Here is a 19,337-nt window from a genome sequence, read left to right as displayed (position 1 = left end):
GACTGTATACCCCACCCCAGTGCATTGATCTGTAACCCAGTAGCAGTTACCCTCCCAGTAGGTAGGACTGTGTTCACCACCCCAGTGTATTGCTCACTTACACTGTATTAGACCCCTGTCCAGTGTGGGGAAAGTTGCAGCCCATGCTGGAATTGACAGGATGTGTTGCTCCCACCCATTTACAGCTCCATCTCTCCATTGTGCACTGACAAGGGGGTGCTGTGGGTGTGAACATCAATGCCAGAGAGAGATAGTGGGGGAATCAGTTTAATATCATCACATGGGAGGGGTTTGGGGTATAGACAGAGATGGGGAGACTGAGAGACAGTGTCATGGAAGGATGTGTTCCCAGGTTGCAGAATACTGAAAGCTAGACACTTCGATAACATCCTGTAACATGAGCCAGTCTTCCCAGGAAAAATGGGAAAATGGGATATTGGTGTGAGGTCAGATGATGGAGAGTTTTGGATGAGCATTTGTTCTCCAGCTTTGTAAATGGAGTCCTCCATGGCTGGAGGTACACTCCATCACCCAGATGCCCCTGGATATTCCGTGATCCCTGACACTGGGGCCATCTTTAAAAGCCCAATGGGCACACGGTTGAGTTTTCTCAGTTTGGAGCTGCCCTGCACAGTTCACCCCGAGCATGGCAGATAAGGGGCAATTACACCACGGTTTGTCAACAGGGGTACGGAGGTCCTGGTGGATGGGCTAGTACAGAGGGGGACCATTCTCTTCCCAGAGGGGGCGACACCACCAGACCCACCGAGCATGGTCTGAGCTCACCACCCAGCTCAGTGCAGTATCTGTGGTCTGAAGAAATGCCCAGCAATACAGCATAAGCATCAATAACCTTCCCCACTCTGTCAGGATAAGGGTCACCGTATTCTCTTTGCTCCCTCACAATCACTGTATATCTGTTTTGCACCGACCCCCGAACAAGGCTCATGGTCCACCACTCTTACTGCTGCATCCAGCACCTTCTCTCTCTGTCTCTGTCCGTCTGTCTCTGTCTCTCTGTCTCTCCCACTCTCCCTCCCTCCCTCCACTTCACCCCCACACTAATAACACTGCATGGATACAACACTGTGGACTGACTCTCTCTGGATCCCTCACCATGACCCCCTCCCCACCTACACTAACACTAACAGTAGGACCACAACCACTCCCTCCCTCACTTCCTCCCTCTCTTCCTCCCATTCCAGGAGAAACAGCCTGGAATAGGACAGAAAGGGCCTATCCGGGTGGTGGAGTGTCCGATATCCGTTCCCTCACCCCCCTCCCCCCGCCATGTGGGGAGGACCCTGGTAGGAGCCGGAGAGGACCGGGACACCTCGTGTGGAGATTCTGAAACATACACGTCCCACCGACCGAATAAGGAGCAATGTTCAGTGAAGGGCAATTCTCACTTTAAACCCACTGGCAGCTCTGTTTCCCCCCGGCACAACTTAGAAGCCGTGGCCTTGATGCCATCTCCGTTTTGTGTCGAGCTGGTACAAATGGAATCCCCACGGTCTCGGTGGGCAGGAGGGAGGGCTCACAACACATCGTCACCACCACCTCCCAGGAAGGGAGCACAGAGACTCCCTCCTCCATCTCCCTCTGTAAACAGCTCAGATACTGAAACTAATCTGTGATAGTAACTGCTCTCCCCACTTGTCCTGATATCTTCAATAATCTATGCTCATATACACGCAGGACCACCTGCTTCTGCACCCCCTTTATAATGGTACAGCCTGTTTTGAACAGTCTTTCATTGTCCTTCCTACCAAAGTGCATCACCTCACACTGCTCTGCATTGATCCCCACCTGCCTTACACCTGAACACTACACCAATGTGTGATTGTCCTGTTAGAGTTCCATACTCTCCTCCATAGATTTCAGAGTTCTTCCAGGTTTGGTGCCACCTACAAACATTGAGATTGCTATAGTGTCACAGTCCCCATGAAACAACTGAAATCCTGCCCCACATCCACGAGTGTGAGCAAGTGAAATACTGATATATTCCCACGGACTGAGTCAAATTGACATGCTGTCAATGGAACAACAGCAGTCCTGACACACACCAGACGGAGCGAATGAAATATTGACAAACCACAGAGCAAGAGAAATCCGGATAGGTCCCACTTATCGATATTCATCAGGGTATAATGTGATGAAGTTGAATGGGTGTACTATACCTTTAAGAAAGAGGGAATGCTGTTCTGAACTGAGAGCTTACAAGCATCAGTGATACGAGAGGATGGCAGACCCTGAAACAGTATATTGCTATCGAACTGGAGTCAGGTAATAAGCAGTAAAGAGAAAGAGGGTCCCAGAGTTGTGAATAGTTGATGTCAACTGTTCACTTTCAGAGTGAAAAAAATAAATTGATGTTTTTATTTAAACAGTGGAATTTGGGAGTTCTCTGTCCCACATATTTTAACAGTTTACGAGGCGAATTGAGCATTTCTTTATGTTTCATTTAAGTTACCAGATGAGCTTCACGCCGTGTCCTAACCATCCCCGTGTGTGTATCTGTGTGTCTCTGTGTGGGGCAGGTCTGGCAGTCTCTGTGGTGCTTAAAGTGATGCAATGCCACCCTCTGCTGGCCTCCACACGCCACTGCACAGGCATTGGCAAAGGGTGAAAACCAACAGGTATTCATTCAGAGAGGGGGAGGGAGAGGGCAGCTGCTCACAGCACCATCCAAACTGATGTCTTATCCATGTACAGATCAAAATGTCCTTTAAATGTTGTAACTGTCCCTACTTTCACCACTTCCTCTGGAAGTTCATTCCACACACAAGCCAGCTTCTGTCTAAAATAATTACCTCTCATGTCTTTTGTAAATCTTTTTCCTCGCACCTTAAGAATCCCTCAGTTTTGAATCCCCAACTCTAGAGAAAAGTCATCAGCCCTTCAGCATCTCTGTAACTCTCATTATTTTATAAACCTCTGTAAAGTTACTGCTTAATCTCATATTCTTCAATGAAAAAAGTCCCAGCCTATCCAGCCTCTCCTTATAGCTCACTCCCTCCTTTCCCAGCAATAATCAGGTTAATCTCTTCTCAATCCTCTCCAGCTTAATGATATCAACGTCAGTAATATCAAAGTGAATAGTCAAGGTATTTTCTAAGGGTACGGGGAGTCCAGAACTAGAGGACATAGGCTTAAGGTGAGACGGGAAACATGTAAAAGTAACCTAAGGGGCAGCTTTTTCACCCAGAGGGTGGTGTGCCTATGGAGTAAGCGGGCAGGATGACCAGACTGGACACAGATGCCTCACCAATGTCCTGTACAACCACAACATGACATCCCAATTCCGATACTCAAAGGTCTGTCCTATGAAGACATGTGTGTTAAACACCTTCTTAACAACACTATCTATATGAGATGCACATTTTAAAGATTTAAACCTGACGGCCTAGGTTTCTGTACTACAGCACTGCCAAAGGCTCTTCTTTTAATTGTATAGGTCCTGCTCTTGTTTGATTTACCAAATCCAATACCTCGCATTAATCCAAACTAAACTCCATCAGCCACCCCTCAGCCCAGTGTGTGATATTGCTGCCACCTCCCCCTCCCCCTTCAATTTTAAAATGCCCATCCCTCTCCAGACGGCCTGCACACTCCGGCCTTGATTTTCACAAAGACCCTGAGCTTGGTTTCCCTTGTGTGGTTCGGGGGAGGAGGGACAGATTGCAGACATAGTCAGTGGGGAGGAGAGGCTGGACAGTAATCTGCGGCCTGGTGTCATTTCATGGTTTAAGGAAAAGGGGAGTTGCACGTGAGAGTTGGGTAAGAGTGATCGGTGTTTTGGGGTCAGAAATTAAGCTCTTCCTTCGTCTCTGGTGTTCGGTAATAAATATCTATTTGAGACCCTTCATTGCGCAGAGTGTGTCTGCAGGATTTCTTTCCTTAATATTGCAGACTACAGATAACAGCGATTAAAGAAATTTATAGTTAATTTCGATGGCACAGTACGTACACTCAATATCCTACAGTTGAGACAAAGACAAATATCTTGCATTTGTTTAACAATACAAAATGTTTTGTGTAGTTCAGTAATGGGAACCTGATTATAATAAATCCACACCGAGCTGAAAGTGGGCACTAAAATATGACTCAACATCTGGGTATGGTAGTGTAGTGGGTAGTGTCCCTGTCTCTGAGCCGGGCTCTGGATTTGATTCCAATTCCTGAACTTGTGTGGTAGTGTTCCTAGCTCTGGGCTAGAAGGCCTGGATTCAAGTCCTGCCTGTTGCAGAGGTATGTCCCAGCATTGTCAGGACAGTCTGATGAACAAACACACAGGAGAATACTGTTACAGCTTAATGGGTATTGCTGAGTGATGCTAGTGTCCCTACCTCCGGGCACAAAGGTCTAGGCGTAAGGCCCACAGAAGTGTCTCAGGATACATCTGAACAAACTGATTAAAATGGATTTAGAATTATGACTTGATGGAGAAGGAAGAGGTGTCAGTATTGAATTTCAGAATTTAGGCCCAGGATGAGTGAAAGTACAGCCATTCGTGTTGATTGGAGTCACATTTTGCAGCAGTAAAGGTTTATAAAATCAAAATGGCCATAGATAGGGTGAGTAGTCAGGGGTTTTTCCCCAGGATAAAACTAGAGGGCTTTGGTGGAAAGTGAGAGGGGAAAGGTTTTGAGGAGGCCTAAAGAGCACCATTTCACACAGATGGTGGTGTGCGTATGGAATGAGCTGCCAGAGGAAGTGGTGGAGGCTGGTACAACTACAGCATCTGGGTACTGAGAGACCTGGCGAGCTTTTCCAGCAATTTCTGTATTTCTTGAAAAAATGCATTCATTTTAACACAGGTATTCTGAATAAATTAAATATTTTTATTTTTTAATGACGCAGGGACATATAAACATATCTTCAAATTGACTAAGACCATTTTCTGCTAAGGGTATAGCTCTGTGTATGACAGCAGCAATGATACACCTACATGGAACAGGGAATGTGATGGAGACATAGTTTGGATAATGTACAAGGAGACCTCCCATGGTCCAGTTTGGGAGAGGATGACATTACTGTGTGATTCAACTCAGAGAGGGAGAAAATGTAATCTGTCTGAGAAGGAACGGCCTATTACACTCTCTCTCCTTCATTGTTCCTTCAATGTGTGTGAGCTAAAAAAACTCTGAAGTCATCGTTACTATGCTTATTTTAATGGAATCTCTGCAGTGTGGAAACATGCCCTTCTACCCAACAAGTCTATACCAACCTTCCCAACCCATTCCCCTATATTTACCTCTGACTATTGAACATAACCTAGAAATCCCTGAACACTACGGACAATTTAGCATGACCAATCCACCGAATCTACACAGTTTGTGGTAGGAAACTGGATCACCCATTAGAAGCTCACACAGACAAGGGGAGAATGTGCAAACTCCACACAGCCAGTCACCCAAGGCTGGAATCGACCCCAAGTCCCTGGTGTTGTGAGGCAGCAGTGCTAACCACCGTGCTACCCTTTGGATGATCCCGAACCAGAATTCACTGGAATCTACTCACTGCCTCAAGCAAAGGGAGTTCAGCCAAATCCAAACTCTCCCAGGATGAAATCCCATTGCTAGCAGCTTGTGTGAGTACAATATCTTCAGAAGCAGAATAACGTTTTGGACAACCTCACAATTTTTCCTTTGTCATGAGTTCCAATAGTATTTGGACCAAGATCTTTCAAGTTAAAATTGTGTGTGTGTGTGTGTGTGTGTGTGTGTGTGTGTGTGTGTGTGTGTGTGTGTCAGCATTTTTAGAAAGGGAAATATTGATTATATAATTGCAATACCCAAACAGTTTGCTATTCATCTTTCCATCATAGTTTGAGTAACATTGCTCTGGATCATAAACGTGTTGTTTTAGCAGATTAAAGAAACTAGCCTGACTTGTTCCTAAAACTGACCCTGACCCAGTCTGAGACCGATATCATCGGCCATATCACCAACCTGGTCACATTTAACATTTGTTGTGAGCAGTGGAGGAGTGGGATCAGAAAAGGAAACAGTGACCCAAAAAGCCGGCGACCTATAGACCAGTGAGTCTGATGTCAGTGGTGGGTAAGTTGTTGGAGGGGATTCTGAGGGACACGATTTACATACATTTGTGAAGGCAAGGGCTGATTGGGGTAGACAACGTGTCTTTCTGTATGAGAAATCATGTCTCATTAATTTGGTTGAGTTTTTTGAAGAGATGACAAAGAAGATTAATGAAGGCAGTTGGTGGACATTGTCTATATGGACTTCAGCAATGTGTTCATTTAAAGAACAAAGACCAAATAAAATTTACAGCCCAGGAACAGACCCTTCGCCCTCCAAGCCTGAGCCGATCCAAACGTACTGTCTAAATCTGTAAATGAATCTACCGTGCCTGCCTCCACTACCTCTGCTAGCAACGTGTTCCAAACGCCCACCACCATCTGTGTGAAGTACTTACCGCGTGTATCCCCCTTAAACTTTCTACCTCTCACTTTGAAAGCACGACCTCTCGTTACTGAATCCTTCAATCTGGGAAAAAGCTGGTCTCTATCCACCCTGGCAATATCCTTCATGATTTTGCAAACGTTAATCAGGTCCCCCCTCAATCTCCTTTTATCTAGTGAAAATAAACCTATCCTACTCAGCCTGCCTTCATAGCTAGTATTTCATTCTGATTGGTAGACAGATTAGTAAGTTTCTGTCACATAAGATACAGAGGAAGCTAGTCACAAATGGCGTGAAGGAAGAGGGATATTTTTTAGCCTGGAGGCTTGTGAGCAGCAGTGTGCTGCAAGAATCAGTACTGAGTTCACTGGATTTCATCATTTATGTGAAGGATTTAGATCTGAATATTGGGGCAATAGTTAGTAAGTTTACAGATTACATCAGAAAGGTGGTGTAGTAAATTATCTCAGAGTACAACAAGACCGCATTTAGATAGGACAAAGAGGCAAGGAGTGACAGATGAAGTCTAATTTAGATACATATGAAGCTTTGCATTTTGGGAAGGCAAATCAGGGCAGATATTATATACTTCATGGTCAGGTCCTGGGGCATGTTGTGAAACAAAGGGGCAGAGGGCTGCAGGTTCATTGTTCCTTGAACGTGGAGTCGCAGGTAGACAGTGTAGTGCAGAACACATTTGGCACATTTGCCTTAATCAGTCAGAGCATTGAATATAGGAGTTGTGGTGGTATGTTGCATCTGTACAGGATGTTGGTGAGGCCGCTTTAAGAATACTGTGTACAACTCGGTTTTCTGCAGAAATGACTTACACGGTTGTTCCAGGGCTGGAGGTTTGAGCTATAGGGAGAGTTTGATTAGGTTGAGGTGTTTCCCCCTGGAGTGTCAGAGGCTGAAGGGTGACATTGTGGACGTTTATAAAATCATCAGGGGCATGGATATTCTGAACAGCCACGTTCTGCTCTCCAGGATAGGGGAGTCCAGAACAAGAGGGCATAGGCTGAAGGCGGGAGGGTGAATGATTTAGAATGGACCTGAAGATAAATGTTTCACACAGAGAGTGGTGTGTACAGAAAGTGCTTTCAGAGGAAGTGCTGAAGGCGGTTACAATCACACATTTAAAAAGTATCTGAAAGAAGAGGGATATTGGCCAAATGCTGGCAAATGGGACTAGATCGGATTTGATATCTGATCGGAGTGAACAGGTTGGACTAACGGGTCTGCTTTCGTTCTGCATGACTCTTTGATTCTATAAGAGGGATGATGAAAAATTCTGTAAGGTCCTTTCAAGTCGTACTTCTCTTCTCTGGAAGTTTATCGTGCCTCTATGTTTACGTTGATTGAAAGCTGCATTAGTTAAATATTTGACAAAGACGTGAGTCACGGATAATGGGATACAGACAGGAAAGTGGGGCTGAGACCCCAACCTGATCAGCCAGAATCTTACTGCCTGGTGGAGAAGGATCAAAGTATCTAATGACCCACTCCTGCTCCTCAGTCCCATGTTCCTGTGTGCCATTCAGCCCCTCATACCTGCTAGACAGGAACAGTTGGAGGCCACTTGATCCTCTAACCTGGTGCACAGAACCAGAGGAGACCATTCTGTCCCGTAAGACTGTCCCACACGCTTTGAGGTGATTTGGAAAATGTAATTCGAAAATCCAGGCTGGGTATGAAAGAGGCCCCTCATCTCTCTTTAGAAAGCTTCCCCTATCTGCGGCTTGAGCTCCATTTGTTGATCATGTTGTAGACCCAGATTCACTGTGAATACAGCCCACATACCTCACCCAGAGATGGCTCACAAAATCATCTCGTCTCCCTGACTGCAATATGCAATACCAGAACATTCATAAAAATAACACCCACTAACTTTCCAATAACAGAATGTGAGAACATCAGAGACAGGGGCATGTCATTCACTCCCCAAACCTGCCTTGCCCTTCACTAAGATCATGGCTGATCTGCCCCTGGCCTCAAATCCTCTTTCATACCCAATTCTTCATAGCCCTCAACTCACTGACAGGTCAATATCCATCTACCTCCTCTTCAAATACTTTCAGTCATCTCGCTCCCCGAACACCCTTGAGAAGAGAAATCCTGGCATTCAATACCACCTGTTCCTATATCATGCTGCTCCTATATCATGGTTTATTGATGTGAACAAAAGAGGTTGAGACAAGGTTCCCGGTAAAAATGACTGGCCCTGATATCAAGACAATTGTTGACTTCTGTTGACATCAAGGAGCTGAACTTATTGGGAATCAGAGTAAACTCTCCAATGTTTGGAGTCAAACATGGCACAAAGGAAGATGTTCATCATCTCTGTCCTGGATCACCTCTGTTGGAGATCCCCAGGGTAGCTTCCTCTTCACAAACATCTTTAGCTGCTTCATCAATGTCTCCCCACCCTCACCCGCCCCAACATAAGATCAGAAGTGGGGATGGTCACTGAAGATTCAACAATGTTCAGAACGTTTTGTCCCCCGTCAGGTCCTGAACTGGTCTGTGTCCATGTGCAGCAAGATCCAGGCTCCATTCAGGCTTGTGCATTCATGTAACATTCATGTAACAGCACTGCCTGAAGTACACATTGCCACAGTAAAATAAGAGTTCATTCATCACCTAACGCTGGTTTGACGGGAATATGAGGAAGCCATTCAGCCCATTGACATTATTGGAGAAGAACAGGGATAGCCCATTCAGTGCCTCCAGCCTATTACTCAGGAAGAGAAGGAGTCTAATGTGATGGACCACACCAGAGACTCTTTAAAATACTTGACGGCAACAGCCTAGACATTTATGTTTTCTTATTTTAAAGGAAATGAAAAGTGTCTGTTCCAGATGCAATGTGACTGGTCAGACTCCTCGGTGGGAAGCAAAATACCATCTATTTCAACATGAAAAAAGAAATAACACCACGGAAAGAGGAATTTAGAATAACGTAATTCTATTGGACAGCTTAACAGAATAATAGATCTAGGAATTTTTACTAATGATCTGTTCCAATATAGGGAAATCCCATAAACACAGCCCTTGGCAAAAAGAAATATTCAGACACAGAATGTCACAAACATTTCTCCAATCCAGGAATTAAAAACAGCATCCAGAGAAAATTCAGAGAGAGTAGCAGCCAGGAGACATCCCCTGAAGCTTCCAACTCTGTGGAGACCCCATAGTTTCTGATGTTGCTGAGAAACCAAAACCGAGAGATCCTAATCTGTGAGAGCTGGCCACACCCATTCAGGCTGCATTAAAATAAACCCAAGGCCTCGCTAGCTGTTACTCAAGTGGTCTTAACTAACCAGCTTGGTAACGATCGTTCAATCTCTCTTAAAAGAAACCCGGACAAAATAACCTCTTAAAGCTGCAGCACCATCACACTTGTCACTACATCGAGCTGTCAAACAGAAACCAGGGATAACTCAGTCAGGCCTTTCGCCCTGCCCAATTGGACAAGGAAGAAGTCAGTCAGTCCCTTGAGTCACTTATACAGGAACAGCAGGAGGCCATTCCCCCCTCAATGCACTTACACGGGGGCAGAATAAGGTAATTGATGCTGATTCCTGATGAATGGCTTATGCCCAATACGTCGATTCTCCTGCTTCAAGGATGCTGTCTGACCTGCTGTGCTTTTCCAGCAATCGACTCTCTACTCTGATCTCCAGCATCAGCAGTCTTAAGTTTTTGCTAAATGATGTTCCAACATGATGAACAAGTGGAGCAGAAGCTGCACAGACAGACTGTTCCACGTTGTTCCTCGTGGCTCCGTTGCTCATGACACACATGTGGGACTTTAACGTGGTTTTCTAGTGGTGAGCAGGGAAGCCATATGTCTTGTGTGAAGTCTCAAGAAGGCATCTTTCATCTCTGAGAAGATAGACTGGTGTTCTCTATGTAGAGTGGAAGCTGATGGGAATGGCTACCTGTTTCAGACGGAAGGTATTGTGGCTGCTGTTCGGGGTTGTGAGCAACCTGATGTTCAGTACAGGGTTCACTCACCGACTGCACAATAACATGGGGAGAGTTAATTTAGGCATATAAACTATTAGGAAAGTCACGTTAGACTGATGAATGGACTCTCTAAGTTCAAATAATGGTGATCTTGTTCATGTTGATCTTGTGTAGTGCATGTCCTGTTCAGTGTAACCTGTATGCCTTACTCTGTCCAAGTCTATTTCCACCCTATGATCTGTCTGGCCATACTTACTATGATCTGCCTCCACTGCTCATAAACAAAGCGTTTCCCTGTACTGAGGTACACGTGACAATAAATCACACCAATCAATCCTGGGTAAAGTATGGAATTCCTCTCCCTGTCAATGTATCTTTTGGAAATAAGTGATCGCTGCCACTCCTCTTGTTTCAGCATCACCATTTCTTCGTCTCTCACAGCTCTACAGATAAAACACTCAGGTTATTCACTCTATCCTCATGTTACCATCACCCGTGTCTGTGGTAAGGAGATCATTCCTTACAAAAGAGATCATATCTGTAGAGAATGACCCTAATGCTCTCTCAGCAAGGCTCTGCAACAGCAGGAAGATGGCTTTACTTATGTACTCGAATCATCTTACAATGAAGCACAGCATACCATTGACTGCACCCATTACTTACACAGGGTTTGATTCAGACCGGTCAGCATAAAATTGTGAGTGGGAGATCATGCTTGCCAAATTTCTTAGAGTCCTTTGGTGAAGTGACCAAGAAGGTTAATGAGGGCAGAGCGGTAAACGTAGTCTCTATGGATTTCAGTAAGGCTTTTGATAAGTTTCCACATGGCAGGCTGCTCAGGAAGGTTCACTCACGTAGAATACTGGGGGAACTGACCAATTGGATACACAGTTGGGTTGATGGTAGGAAGCTTGTTAGACTGGAGGTTGGGTCCATAGCTTTTTGTTATCTATGCTTTGGATGAGAATGTACAAGGCATGATTACTAAGTTTGCAGATGACACTAAAATAAATGGCAGCATGATCAGTGAGGACGTTTGTCAGAAATTGCAGCAGGACCTTAATCAGGTGGGGAACTGGGCTGAGAAATGGCAAATGGAATTTAATATAGAAGTGTGAGGTCTTGCAGTTTGGAATCTCAAATCAAGGTAGGAGTTTCACAATGAATGGGCGGGCCTTAAGGGGTGTCGTGGGCAGAGAGACCTTGGAATTCAGGTGCATGGTTCCCTGAGAGTGGAGTCACAGGTAGGCAAGGCAGTGAAGAAGGGTTTTGACACACTGGCATTCGTCAGGCAGGACATTGAGTATAGAAGTTGGGAATTCATGTTGCAGTTACAAGGACTTTGGTAAGGCCGCGCTTGGAGGATTGTGTTCAGTTTTGTCAACTTGTTATAGGGAGGATATAATGTAATTAGAAAGAGTGCAGAAGAAATTTACAAGGACATTGCCAGGACCCAATGGTCCGAGTTATAGGGAGAGGTTGGACAAGCTAGGACCTTTTCTTTAGAGTGTAGGAGACTGAGTGAGTCCTTATAGAGCTGCATAAGATCATGAGGGATATGGATAGGGTGAATGCTCTCAGTCTTTTCCAAAGTTTAGAGACTCGAGGACGAGAGGGGATCAGTTTAAGGTTAAACAGAAAGGAATAAAAGGGAACCTGAGGGACCATTTATTTACATAAATGGCTGGTACTTGGATGAGCTGCCAGAAGATGTGGCTGAGGGGGATGTATTAACAACATTTCAAAAGCATTTGGATAAATATGTGGATAGGAAAGGACGAGAAGGATATGGGACAACTGCAGGGAAATGTGGTTAGTGTGAATGGACATTTACAAGGTGGAGTCGAACCTCTTTGTTAATTAAAACCAAACACCCAGAAAAGCTCGCCTCACCTCGTAATCTGTTAACATATGAATGACACAGATCTCCTACATTCCACTATTTAAACAAAAATTAGCAAGTTAGTTTCTTAACTTTAATAGTGAACACTAAACAAAAACTATTCGCAAATACAAGCCCCTCTTTTCTTACCTACTTACTATCTGACTCCAACTCTGTAAAAAAATATGCTGTTCCAACAACCGACATATCAAACGTTACAATCTCAAGACCACACAGTCTCTATCTCCCCGGATATGTTCATTCTTTCAGCTGCTGATCTCCCTGGGTCATGTTTTTTTTATTGCAAGTAGGTTTACATGAACATGTATCTTTGATAGAGAGTGTTTGAGATGGCCAGTTAGCACTCCTGCTCTACAGCAGTTAATCTGCTGTTGGATGGCAGCGGCTTTCCCTCTATTTTCAAAATGCTGGGTTTATTTACTTCCCATGATGCAATAATTCTCATAATGTGATTGATTTCCAGGTGTACGAACAATAATATTCAAATTCCATTGGCTTCGGATATTCTGAGCATTATTTAAAGACTTTGATTGCATTTGAATTGCTGTCAAAACAGCAACCAAAACTCAGGCTTCCATTTCCCAGCTAATTGTTACATTTGGAACAGTCTGACCTTTAGCTGGTATCTGTGGCTGTACTTTCGATTCAGTAAAACCCGTCCTATCTTAAAGTGAACAGACGTTGATTAGCTTCCAGGCAGTAACACACTCCGGGCTATCTTTTATGCTGTATACTAACCTCCTTGAACCCCTCGATTAGATTCCAGGCCGGAACCCACTGTGCTATCTGTTATTCTGTATATAACTCACGCTGAACACCTCGATTCGGTTCCAGACTGTAACTCACTCCAGGGTATCTGTTATTCTGCATATAAATCACCCTGAACCCCTCAATTAGATTCCAGGATGTAACACACCACAGAATATCTGTTATTATGTATATAAACCACCCTGAACTCCGCGATTAGATAGCAGGCTGTAAGTCACTCGGGGGTGTCTGCTGTTCTGTATATAACCCACCCTGAACACCTCGATTCGATTCCAGGCTGTAACTCACTGCTTGCTATCTGTTATTCTGTATATAACCCACCCTGAACCCCTCGATTCGATTCGAGGCTGTAACTCACTCCGGGCTATCAGTTATTCTGTATATAAACCACCATGAACACCTCGATTCGATTCCAGGCTGTAGCTCACTCTGGGCGATCTGTTATTCTGTACATAAACCACCCTGAACCACGCGATTAGATTCCAGGCAGTAATTTCCTGTCAGGGTTGAAAGGGAAGGCTGGTAGTAATTGGGAATGCTGGCTGACGAAAGAAATTGAGGGTTTGGTTCAGAAAAAGAAGGAAGCATATGTCAGGTATAGACAGGATAGATCAAGTGAATCCTTAGAAGAGTATAAAGGAAGTTGGAGTATACTTAAGAGGGAAATCAGGAAGACCAAACGCGGACATGAGATTGCTTTGGCAAATAGAATTAAGGAGAATCCAAAGTGCTTTTACAAATATATTAAGGACAAAGGGTAATTAGGGAGAGAATAGGGCCCCTCTAAGATCAGTAAGGCGGCCTTTGTGTGGAGCCACAGAAAATGGGGGAGATTTTAAATGAATATTTTGCATCAGTATTTACTGTGGAAAAGGATATGGAAGATATAGACTGCAGGGAAATCGATGGTGACATCTTGTGAAATGTAGCAGATATACAGAGGAGGAAGTGCTGGATGTCTTGAAATAGTGAAAGGTGGATAAATCCCCAGGATCTGATCAGGTGGACCCGAGAACTCTGTGGGAAGTGATTGCTGGGCCTCTTGCTGAGATATTTGTATAATCGATAGTCACAGGTGAGATGCTGGAAGACTGGAAGTTGGCAAACGTGGTGCCACTGTTTAAGAAGGGCGGTAAAGATAAGCCAGGGAACTATAGACCGGTGAGCCTGACCTCGGCGGTGGGCAAGTTGTTGGAGGGAATCCTGAGGGACAGGATATACATGAAGTTGGAAAGGCAAGGACTGATTCGGGATAGTCAACATGGCTTTGTGCTTGGGAAATCATGTCTCACAAACTTGATTGAGTTTTTTGAAGAAGTAACAAAGAAGATTGATGAGGGCAGTGCAGTAGATGTGATCCATATGAATTTCAGTAAGGCGTTCGACAAGGTTCCCCATGGGTGACGGATTAGCAAGGTTAGATCTCATGGAATACAGGGAGAAGTAGCCATTTCGATACAGAACTGACTCAAAGGTAGAAGACAGAGGGTGGTGGTGGAGGGTTGTTTTTCAGACTGGAGGCCTGTGACCAGTGGAGTGCCACAAGGATCAGTGTTGGGCCCTCTACCTTTTGTCATATATATAAATGATTTGGATGCGAGCATAAGAGGTACAGTTAGTAAGTTTGGAGATGACACCAAAATTGCAGGTGTAGTGGACAGCGAAAAGGGTTTCCTCAGATTACAACAGGATCTGGACCAGATGGGACAATGGGCTGAGAAGTGACAGATGGAGTTTAATTCAGACAAATGCGAGGTACTGCATTTTGGGAAAGCAAATCTTAGTAGGACTTCTACATTTAATGGTAAGGTCCTAGGGTGTGTTGCTGCACAAAGAGACATTGGAGCGCAGGTTCATAGTTCCTTGAGAGTGGAGTTGTGGGTAGTTAGGATCGTGAAGAAGGCGTTTGGTATGCTTCCCTTTATTGGTCAGAGTACCGAGTACAGGGGTTAGGAGGTCATGTTGTCGCTATACAGGACATTGGTTAGGTCACTCTTGGAATATTGCATGCAATTCTGGTCTCCTTCGTATCGGAAAGATGTTGCGAAACTTGAAAGGGTTCAGAAAAGATTTACAAGGATGTTGCCAGGGTTGGAGGATTTGAGCAACAGGGAGAGTCTGAACAGTCTGGGATTGTTTTCCCGGGATTGTCAGACGCTGAGGGGTGACCTTATCGAACTTTACCCTGGGATAAGGGAGTCCAGAACTAGAGAGCATAGGTTTAGTTTGGAAGGGGAAAGATATGAAAGAGACCTAAGGGACAACTTTTTCACGCAGAAGGTGGTACGTGTATAGAGTGAGCTGTCAGAGGAAGTGGTGGAGGCTTGTACAATTGCAACTTTTAAGAGGAATTTGGATGAGCATATGAATAGGAAGGGTTTGGAGGGATATGGGCTGGGTGCTGGCAGGTGGAACTAGATTGGGCTAGGATATCTGGTCGGCATTGATAGGTTGGACTGAAGGGTCTGTTACCATGCTGTACATCTCGATGATTCTGTAATTCTCTAACTCACTCCGGGCTACCTATATTCTGCAGAAAAACCACACTGAAACCCTCGATTAGATTCCAGTCTGTAACACACTCTGGAGTATCTGTTATTGTACACAAAATCATCCCGAATCCCCTTGATAAAATTCCAATCTGTAACTGACTTCCAATTTTAAGGGACTCTGTACATTAGCCACTTCAATCGTTTGAATAGATTCCAGTCTGTATCACACTCCTGGGTATATTTTACTTTGTATGTTAACCATCCAATCCAAACCCTGTTAAAATTGCCCATGGTATTCAGGGATGTGTAGGTGAGGTGCATTAATCAGGGGTATATGTGGAGAAATGGGTCTGGATGGGTTATCCTTCTGTGGGTCAGTATGGTCTTGTTGGGCTGAAGGGCTTGTTTCCCCACTGTCGGAATTATATGAATCACCCGGAACCCTCTCGATTAGATTCCAACGTGTAACTCACTTCCATGTATGTGTGACTGGCATGTTTCAAAAACACCCCAAAATTCCAATTCTATTCCACTTCGATAAACACGAGGCGCTGCATTTTGGGAAACCAAATTTGAGCAGGATTTATACACTTAATGGTCAGGTCCGAGGGAGAGTTGCTGAACAAAGAGACTTTGAAGTGCAGGTTCGTAGCTCCGTGAGAGTAGAGTGGCAGGTGGATAAGATAATGAAGGCAGCGTTTGGTATGCTTTCCTTTATTGGTCAGAGTTTTGAGTATTGGCACTGAGAGGTCATGTCGCAGAAGGACTGTACATGGGTTAGGCGACTGTTGGAATATGGCGTGCAATTCTGATCTCCTTCCTATCGGAAGGATGTTGTGAAACTTGAAAGGGTTCAGAAAAGATTTACAAGAAGGTTGCCAGGGTTAGAGGATTTGAGCTACAGGGAGAGGCTGAATAGGCTGGGGCTGTTTTCCCTGGAGTATCGGAGGCTGAGGGGTGACTTTATCGAGGTTTATAAAATCATGATGGGCATGGATAGGATAAATAGACAAAGTCTTTTCCTTGGGGTGGGGAGTCCAGAACTAGAGGGCATAGGTTTAGTGTGAGAGGTAATATGAAAGAGACCTAAGGGGCAACTTGTTCACTCAGAGGGTGGTACATGAATGGAATGAACTGTCAGAGGAAGTGGTGGAAGCTGGTACAATTGCAACATTTAAAATGCAGCTCGATGGGTATATGAATGGGAAGATTTGTAGGGAGATGGGCCAAGTGTTTTTGAAAAAGAGTCTAGAGTAGGTTAGGATATCTGGTCGGCATAGACGGGTTGAACCAAAGGGTCTGTTTCCATGCTGTACATCTCTATGACTGTATGACTCTGCGATTTTGTGACTCACGACTTGTTATCTGTTATTCTGTATGTAAACCACCTCAAACCTCTCGATTAGATTCCAATTTGTCCCTCACTCCTGGGTATCTCTTATGCTGTATGTAAACCCTAAACCCCTCTATTAGATTCCAGTCTGGAACTCACTCCTGGGGATCTGTTATTGGATCTGTGAAGTGATCCTTGTTGGAAGTTAGACCGAAGACATGATAAACTAAATGGTCAAATGTTACATTGGGAACAGGAACACAGAAAGCTGCTGGTTCATTTCTGTCCTGTTACATATCTCAAAGTTTCAGATTGGGGCTGAATTTCTGTCACAATTGGGAAAGTCTAAAAAGCTGTTTACTGTCCTGCATGAATGCATCATCACAACATGAATTCTCTTGCAAGATAGCAAATGGAGACAGCTCCTGGAAGGTGTCTGTATCTCTGTGTGTGTGATTCTATGAGTCTGTGATTCTGTGTGCATGTTCAATGTTTTGTATATTTTCAAACTGTATTGATGTTGCCAGCCTCCCTTGCTTTTCCTTATTTATAAACTCAATGTCATCGTTTTGCTGATGGAAAATGGTGGCTGTGGACAAATCTAAAATGTCTGCCTGACTGATTTGTGTCAAGAATACTTTCAGCAAGGGAGAGGTGGCAATGTGTCAAAAGCCATTTCCATTCATTGATGCCAGCAGAGATAGGAAATGGAGAAGGTGGTTAAAATGCAAATCCCAGAACTTGTTTACAGTGAATGCGGAGAGACAATGTGACATTGCAGTAAGGTCTGCCTTACTTTCCAAGATCCTAATATATGAGAGAATCATAATATACAAAACCTGATAGAGCTCAGCCACTGAATTGTAGATTTGCAGCGTTGGATCAGAATTTTGCCTGGCCAGGCCTCATCCCAAATTGAAGGGTTTCTCAAATCCCACACTGACAATCTGTGGGTTCAAATTGTGTGTTGTCTACAAATAAAAGCAAATAATGCACCTGCAATTGAACAAAGCTCGTTCTGGAACTTTGTTCATCTTTTGGTTTAAGTATCTTTCAACAGGATTGAAGATAAATGAGACAGTGAGATATAGGTAGCACTATAACCAGAATGGCAGTGCAGTATAAAAGGTATATTAATAATTTCAGTGAAAGGGGAAAACAGAGAGGATAGTCCTCAAACAAGGAAAGTTGGGAGTCAGTAAAGTTGTGTAGCTTGTGACTGCATTATGTTTATGTGAGTCAAGATTTGAAACCACTTGGCCAATAGTACACTTTGTGACTCACTCCGAGTTACAAGTTATTTCACATAAAAAGGTTAACATATCCCTCGATTAGATTGCAGGCTGTAACTCCCTCCGGGCTATCTGTTATTCTGTATCTAAAACTCCCTGGACCCCTCGATTAGATTCCAGGCTGTAACTAACTCCAGGGTATCTGTTATTCTGTACACAAACCGTCTTAAATCCCCCGATTAGTTTCCAATCTGCAACACACTCCAGACTATCTGTTATTCTGTAAATAAATCGCCCTGAACCCCTCGATTAGGTTCCAACCTGTAACACATTCCAAGCTATCTGTTATTCTGTATATAAACCACCCTGAACCCCTCAATTAGATTCCAGGCTGTAACTCACTCTGGGCTATCTGTTATTCTGTATTTTAACCACTCTGAACCCTGCAATAAGATTGCAGGCTTTAACCTAATGAGGGCTACCTGTTATGCTGTATATAAACCACCCTGAAACCCTCAATTAGATGCTAGGCTAGGCTGTAACTCACTCCGGGGTATCTGTTATTCGTATATAAAGCACCCTGAACCCCTCAATTAGATTCCAGATTGTAACTCACTCCGGGGTATCTGGTATTCTGGATATTAACCACCCTGAAACCATTGATCTGATTTCCCTTCCTGACATGTTAAGCTCATATTCCCAACACAATCTAATCTCAATAATGATCAATGTATCACTGGTCCTCCTATCTGCTGGCACTACCATCATGTTAACTTACTGATGTTTACGTACATGATTACCTGTAGCAGTGAGTTGCAGGTAGACAGAGTGGTGCAGAACACATTTGGCACATTTGCCTTAATCAGTCAGAGCATTGAGTATAAGAGTTGTGGTGGCATGGTGCATCTGTACAGGATGTTGATGAGGCCACTTTAAGAATACTGTGTACAACTCGGTTTTCTGCAGAAACGTCTTACACATATGTTCCAGGACTGGAGGCGTGAGCTATAGGGAGAGGCTGATTACGTTGAGGTGTTTCCCCCTGGAGTGTCAGATGTTGAGAGGCAGCATTATAGAGGTTTATAAAATAATCAGGGGCATGGATATGCTGAACAGCCATGTTCTGCTCCCAAGGATAGGGGGGTCCAGAACAAGAGGGCATAGGTTGAAGGGGAGAGGGCGAATGATTTAGAAGGGACCTGAAGGTAAATA

Source organism: Chiloscyllium punctatum, chromosome 14, assembly GCF_047496795.1.
Source record: "Chiloscyllium punctatum isolate Juve2018m chromosome 14, sChiPun1.3, whole genome shotgun sequence".
Lineage (NCBI taxonomy): Eukaryota > Metazoa > Chordata > Chondrichthyes > Orectolobiformes > Hemiscylliidae > Chiloscyllium > Chiloscyllium punctatum.
This window is presented reverse-complemented; position numbering follows the sequence as displayed.